The sequence below is a fragment of the Clytia hemisphaerica genome, unplaced genomic scaffold (assembly GCF_902728285.1).
Source record: "Clytia hemisphaerica strain Z4C2 unplaced genomic scaffold, Clytia hemisphaerica genome assembly, whole genome shotgun sequence".
NCBI lineage: Eukaryota > Metazoa > Cnidaria > Hydrozoa > Leptothecata > Clytiidae > Clytia > Clytia hemisphaerica.
The window spans coordinates 35589-42530 of NW_027103877.1; the positions used below are offsets into that span (position 1 = coordinate 35589).

The 6942-nt window shown below is 35.9% G+C and overlaps 1 long non-coding RNA gene across 2 annotated transcripts; it reads right to left on the reverse strand.

Annotated features, from left to right (window-relative positions):
- Nucleotides 1-242: 242 nt before the first annotated feature.
- On the reverse strand, nt 243-4140 carry LOC136808410 (uncharacterized). 2 transcript variants are annotated; one of them, XR_010846880.1, is made up of 2 exons: nt 3842-4140; nt 243-633 (listed from the first exon to the last, which is right to left on the reverse strand). It is a non-coding gene; the product is annotated as an uncharacterized lncRNA (long non-coding RNA). The 2 variants fall into 2 exon arrangements; XR_010846881.1 differs by lacking the exon at nt 3842-4140 and adding an exon at nt 2191-3105.
- Nucleotides 4141-6942: the final 2802 nt, after the last annotated feature.

Below are 6942 nucleotides of genomic sequence, written 5' to 3' on the forward strand. Positions count from 1 at the left end.
CTCAGAATGTGCTAACTAGCAGTCCATCACAAACTGCCATATAAACAAAACTCAACATTCTCACAAAGGTTGTCTTTTTGATTTCCCAAATTTCGTCGTAAGCGTTCACTTTCACGATAATTTATGTAATTGAAATTTCGGTCAGTCCACAGTCGGGTTCAACATATACGCATGTTTTTATTCACGTGACCGAAGTGCCTACTAAAACAATCCGGGGGTAAGTGGCGAAGCAACACAGTAGATTAATCGTAAAGTAAAGAAATATCTTTTGGCATTGACAATCAAATATAATATTTTACATTATATTTCCTTTAATTCAAAAATCAAAAATTCATTTTGCATTCATTCGCGAAAAAAGAAAATAATAATAATGAATTAATATTACATACTAAGACGCCCCTGTCTTGTACGTGAAAAACACCCGTCCGCCCAATATCTACCTAATCAGCTTAAATTCACTTTAATTGTTCTTTGACTTTCAAAAAATAGTATTTAAAAATTATGAATTTATATTAATTACAAAAAACAAAACGTTTGATACTTCATTAGTGAAATATTCAATAAATTCCTAGTTTCAATATTGGTTCTCCATTGTCAAGACAGGATCGATGGTGACGTCACCTATAAGCATGCCTAAAAAAGAAAGGATTCCGTCAGGTTTATGCATATATTAATTTGCGAGATATGCTATTCGCCGCGTGAGCGCATTTTTCGTAGACTAGCCGGAATACTTTATTTTACTTGCGGGATTGATGGTACCTTTTCATCTTCGTTTTTTTTTAAATGAAGCACAACCGAAAAAAAATGAAACTTCAAAAAGTTGCGTATTTCAAGTGAGTAAACGATTCTGACAATTAACAAAATTGATGATGATGATGATTTTTTTTCGGTCAGGCAAATGTCTCGTATTGGGGGTTCTAGTCTTGACCCCTAAGCCTACGCGAGATTGAAGCGTTTGGGTAAACGAGACAAAACTCCAAAGCTGGTGTTTTGAAGCGCTTCCGTACGATCGAAATATCGCTGTTTGTGACGGACTGACTAGCATACGCGAAAGCTTTTTTCGCGTGAAAATCACCAGGCTCCTTCCTTCTATACGGCTACCGTAGCAGGCCGTTCCGTTAAAAGAAAAAAAAACCTTTAGCTTGTGTTCGCAAAATTTTAGGCACTGAACGGCAGATTATCAAGGATGTTAATTTTCAAGGAACCCGCCATAGAAATTACTTGAAATTTTGGTCAGTGGTGCAAATCTCGATGAAGAAAAGGTTTGGATAGTTTTCCAAAACTCGGATCAAAGCAGTAACCTCAAATATTCATGTCAAAGTGTCTGCTCTCCTATTTAGGATACCTAAATCTCCAAACTAGGATACAACTCTCCTAAGTAGGAGAGATTGCCGACAGGTATCCTAATTTGCACTTCGTTTGTTAAGTTTTAAAGAGGCCCAAGTCCAATTGAATTGCAAATGGGCCTAAGTCCATGCATCTTAAAAAGTTTAGTTGAAGTTTTTCTTTATATTACTGAGATTGTCTTTTCTCTATCTTGAATCTAGGTGTAAGTGGCTTCATTTTGGTGTGTCATATGTGCAGGTTTTGAACTTCAAAAGGCAGAAATTAACCCTCACACATTTTGCCAAATTTATGTTTTTAATTCAAAAAAGGCCTAAGTCCACTCTACAAGATTTACTAAGTTGCACCTGTTACGTACAAAAATATCTACTTTCCAAAAGAATGCCTTTTTATTGAAAAAACAACTTATAGCTATGGCTTTCAGAAAATATTTACTTCAAAGCTTTACCATCAAAAATGGTTTCAGAATCAAGGAAAAACTTTAATTGCAATTTTCTCAAAATGACCAAAATGGACTTAGGCCCCTTTTGAATTAAGGTAGCGACTTGTCAGTTACATCAAAATGCATCGAAAATGTCAATATGAAAATTGCGTAATCAGAGAATGTATGTCTCGCTCATTATAAGAAGGCAGAGACAAACTTTCAATGATTCAAGTCTCTTTTGTTAAGTCACCAGGTGGTAAATAAAACAGACCTTGATACATGCATTGTTCGTTTCAACTCGACGATTCGTTTAAAACTCAGCCTCCTAAATATTTGGGGTAAGTAAAATATGTAAAAAGAAATTCATACTTTTCCAACCCGACGAATCTTTAAAAAAGAAGCGACCAATAAAATATAATTACCCTTTCCAAATAAACCTCTTCGGTGGCAAGCGTAGTCTACTCTGACGTAATTGTAAAATTTATGTGATGGGAATTTGACATATGCTTGTACTCTCTGTGTATTTACATTTGTTGTATAATGTAATGTTGTTTGGGAGGAATTATGAAGTTCTCTGGAATTTCGATTGCATTTATTCAGGTTGATTTTTTATGACTTCTAATGGTACTTTTTCTAACGAGTTTGATCACTCTGTTCTCACACTTATATCTTTTTTTTTGCGTCCTTTTCCGTGATTACTTTTATTTATATTTTTAAAGACAGGTAAGAAGGCATATAGACCTTTTCGCCTTTCCATCTGCCATATTGAATTGTATGCAAAAATTATGGTGGTCGAATTGCCGTGGTGAAATTCCCTTAGAAACCAGACCCGTTTTGAAGCAATAGCAGTTCGATTAGTTCGGTCAGTAAAAAGTTCGATTGGTTCGATGATATTAAATCCTCATATATCTTCCCTCGCTTGGAAAAACTTTGTCCTGGCATGCGACTGCCATTTCGACAGTTCCCGGACTTAACAGCTTGATGTTTATTGTACCCGTATATTTGTCTATCCGGAATAAAGTCCGTAGCCCCCTCTGTTGCGATTTCGCGCGCGGCCGAGTGGCGGAATACTACGTCCCAACAAACCCCGCGTCTGGCGCTATAAGGATACAGGAAAAGTGTGTAATCCGTTATCGGAAGTAATTTCCCGATTTACATTCCAAATTTGGCTTTGAAAAAGAAGCTAATATACGGTGGCGGAGCAGCACAAACTTGTCGAACAAAATTGGTTTATCGAACTGATCGAACCGAAACCCATTGATCGAACTTAATCGAACACTCACAATCTTTTAAAAAAACTTAGAGTTCGATTAGCAACTAGAAAGTATTAATATAAAACTTACATGCATAATTGGCATTATAGTAAAGTGTAATCTTGTAGAAGAAAGATTGAATTTGCTTCTCTTGAAAACTAAAAACCATTATATTCACTCATCTCTTTAGAACAAGCACTTCAAAAAACCATAGCAAAAGGACATAAAAACTCAAACTGAAAAATCATCCGCGAAGGTAAAAAATAATCCTTATTCGGCTGACGGTAAATTATTCTTCTGGGAATAGAGCCGCCAAATGATCAAATCAAAACATTGATGATGTGTGACGTCATAATTACTGCTTTCAGTTTGCGTGTTTTGAAAGATTGATGTGTGTATACTCCGTCTTTGTGGATTTTTTAATGGCATGAAAACAAAATACGCTATGTCTTTAAGAACAAATTTCTAAAAGGCTTTTGTTATTCTGTAAATATTTCTTTTTGGATTAAAAAATTCCATCTTTTAATTGTTCTAATGATTATAATATTTATTTATAAGATGCTTTGTTGTCTTTTTAATCTTTGTGTAAACTTGCATATGTTTTGCATAGGTACTTTCCAACTAAATCCAACCACGGCTTTTTCGTTCCTGTATTTTTGCATACAATTCAAGATGGCGGACGGAAAGGCGAAAAGGTCTATTATTGATGTAACTGCTTGTTCCTGACTGACAAGTTCCTGATGTTCCTGATAGAGCACTTCAGGAAGTCAGAAAAACTACGAACAAGAGACTGGAAAGTACGAAATAAGTCCAGATATACCTTTCCTCTTTATGAAGAAGCCACGACCGCTACAGTTAAACGCGACGGGACTGCATCATCATGTTGATGGGCTTTTATAAAAAAACCTATGCATTAAAAAATAATAGACTCAGAAATTAGAACTGAGACTGAGTATCAGTAGCCCTTTGACTGGACCAAACTTTTAGCTGCTCTCTATATTGTTTCAAATGACCACGAAGAAAATAAAACAGCCTTCATATACCTTTAGCACAAATGGATAAAATCCTTAAAATCCAGCTTACCCATGGGGGACCATATTTTCTGTTCCTGTCGGCGTCTTCAACCACCCGCAACCCGCTTTTTTGTTTCCCACTACAACTATAATAGATCCATAGAGTTAAACAGTTTTATGCTATTATGTTTTATAACCGTGATCAGGTAATATTTTCTGATTAACCCCGACTATATTTGCTTTCGTTCTCTCTCGTTGCGATGTTTTGATTGTGCCGACCACCCTGCTGTAAACAAACGACCCGTACGGTCGCGTCGTTCGCGCGGCTAAGAATAAAGTTTACTGCTAGTCTAGACATTCCAAATAGTGATTCCATTTACAGAAAATTGAGTGTGATTTTTTTCGTGCCTTGCGTGCCTTCGTGCCCTTCGTGCCTTTTGAAAAAAAGTTCGTGCCTTTGAAAAAAAAGTTCGTGCCTTTGAAAAAAAAGTTCGTGCCTTTTGAAAAAAAGTTCGTGCCTTTCGAAAAAAAGTTCGTGCCTTTTGAAAAAAAGTTCGTGCCTTTTTCGAAAAATGTTCGTGCCTTTGAAAAAGTTCGTGCCTTTCGAAAAAAAGTTCGTCCTTTGAAAAAAAAGTTCGTGCCTTTCGAAAAAAAGTTCGTGCCTTTTGAAAAAAAGTTCGTGCCTTTCGAAAAAAAGTTCGTGCCTTTTGAAAAAAAGTTCGTGCCTTTGAAAAAAAAGTTCGTGCCTTTTGAAAAAAAGTTCGTGGCCTTTTGAAAAAAGTCGGCTTTTGAAAAAAGTTCGTGCCTTTTGAAAAAAGTTCGTGCCTTTGAAAAAAGTTCGCTTTTTGAAAAAAAGTTCGTGCCTTTGAAAAAAAAGTTCGTGCCTTTGAAAAAAAGTTCGTGCCATTTTTGCCTTTTGAAAATAGTTAATGACAAAAAAAATAACCAGAAGCTTCATGAGGTTAAAAAAACTTAGAAGGGTGGTGATTTAAACTACATACACTTTTTTATTAGAACGCCTTTAAATCATATAAGTAGTTTTGGCGAGCAGGGTATACTTATTTTTTAAAACAAATTTCAGCTGCTTTTTGTCTTTGAAATTCATAATTCATAAAAACCCCGGGGGGGGGCACTCGATTTCGAAACGACGGTATGTGCCGCGCAAAATCTGCTTTTCAAAATCGTACCCTTACACCTTACTACAGTGCAGTTCAATATGGTTGAAAAGGTTCCCTTTCAGTGCATTTTCTCTTGATTTACTCAACCCTTTTATAGTGCACTATATTTCTCAGCTGTAAATCTCCGTGAAAGAAGAAGCTCGGGAAATTTTCTGTTTCAAAGAAAAACGGAGAGAATTATTCTTGTCAAACAAACGAGAAGTAAAAACCTTTCTTTTTAACAATTATTTTCAATTTGTTTTAAAATTCCACCCTTGCAGTGCAATCTCACAAAAACACACCACATACAGTGCATTTGGGATGCCTAAAAACCCCACCCTTAAGCGCGGCACATGACGTAGGCCAGATTATATGAGTGCCCCCCCCCCGGGATAAAAATTCATAACTAACTTTTGATTATTAGAAAAATAATTACATGAATTACACAAATGAGAAAAAAAAGAAGACATTGCATATTAACGAATGCGCTTTCGAATGTTTATTTCAAGATTCGAATGTTTTGTTTTGAAAAGACAGGAAAGATAAAAAAGGATATACATGAATTGTCGGGTTTGAGAAGTCAACAAACGCGTGCAAATTAGCGCGGATGCAAAGAAGAAGTGAAAGAACTTAGTAGACGATGCTATCGTCCGTATAATATTATTGGTCAGCCGAAGCTGAGCATTCAAATAGGTAAAATTCTCCATAAGACGACAAAAAAAAAATCCGATTTCCCGATCTCACTTTGATATCTAAACTTTCTTCCGATCGGGTTAACTTTTTGGGTACTTTTAGAGTGCGTTGTTTTTACAGATCATAATGTGGTGTTTCAAGATGGCGGCTCAAGCGATAAGACAGATGTGATAAGTCAGTGTTGTACCAAAGTATTTCCAGTGTAAATTCTGTTGCAAGCTTCAATTTCTGTCATTTATTTTTTTAACTCGGCAAATCAAACACATGATTTTCATCAAGGGGATTCTTTTTCTACATCTTTTGAAGGTTTAAAGCCGTTTGCTCAAGTTTTTTTTTATGTTGAATTTTCTGATACTTTTTATTGCTGCTTTTTATTAGTTTTTTCAATAAAAACATATTTTTCTTGTTTGCCTCTAGGTGGGATTGATGGTGTTATAATGTTATTGGAATTTGATAAAGTTTACAAAGGTACAGCTACTGTCTAAATTTGATAAAGACTTCTGCCAGTGGATAAACTGGATAAACTGCCAGTGGATAAACTGGTTTTCGGTTTACTCTCCATTAGCATGCCGCTCGCTACTTCAATTTGAAAACTTGTAAACACAGAGCGTGCAGAGGTTGACAGTGGAAATCCAGCAAAGCAGCAGAAAAGCTTTCCGACTCTCCAACTCTACCTGCTGACCGTAAGGATATCAGGGTCGGTCAGATGACGGGAACCAAATGATGACATCACATCTCCTATTATTGGACTTGCAAAATTATGACAAATGACGGTCTTTGGAATTTGATCAATTATATTAATATTAATATATACAGTTCTTGTTGAAATTGATCAAACTATTTTTCACGCAGTTCCGGACGCAGATTGTGTTTTTCTAACCTTTTCCAACCTTGGCGCACGTTTTGACTGAATGATGGAATGGAATGAATGGCGATAACAGTTTATACATATCTCTTATCAGATTTGCCAGAAAGCAGACTGCAGAAAGTTATGAAAATGGTTTCTATAATTTAATGAATTATACGTCAAGTTAAACATGCACACTCTCGTCACAACT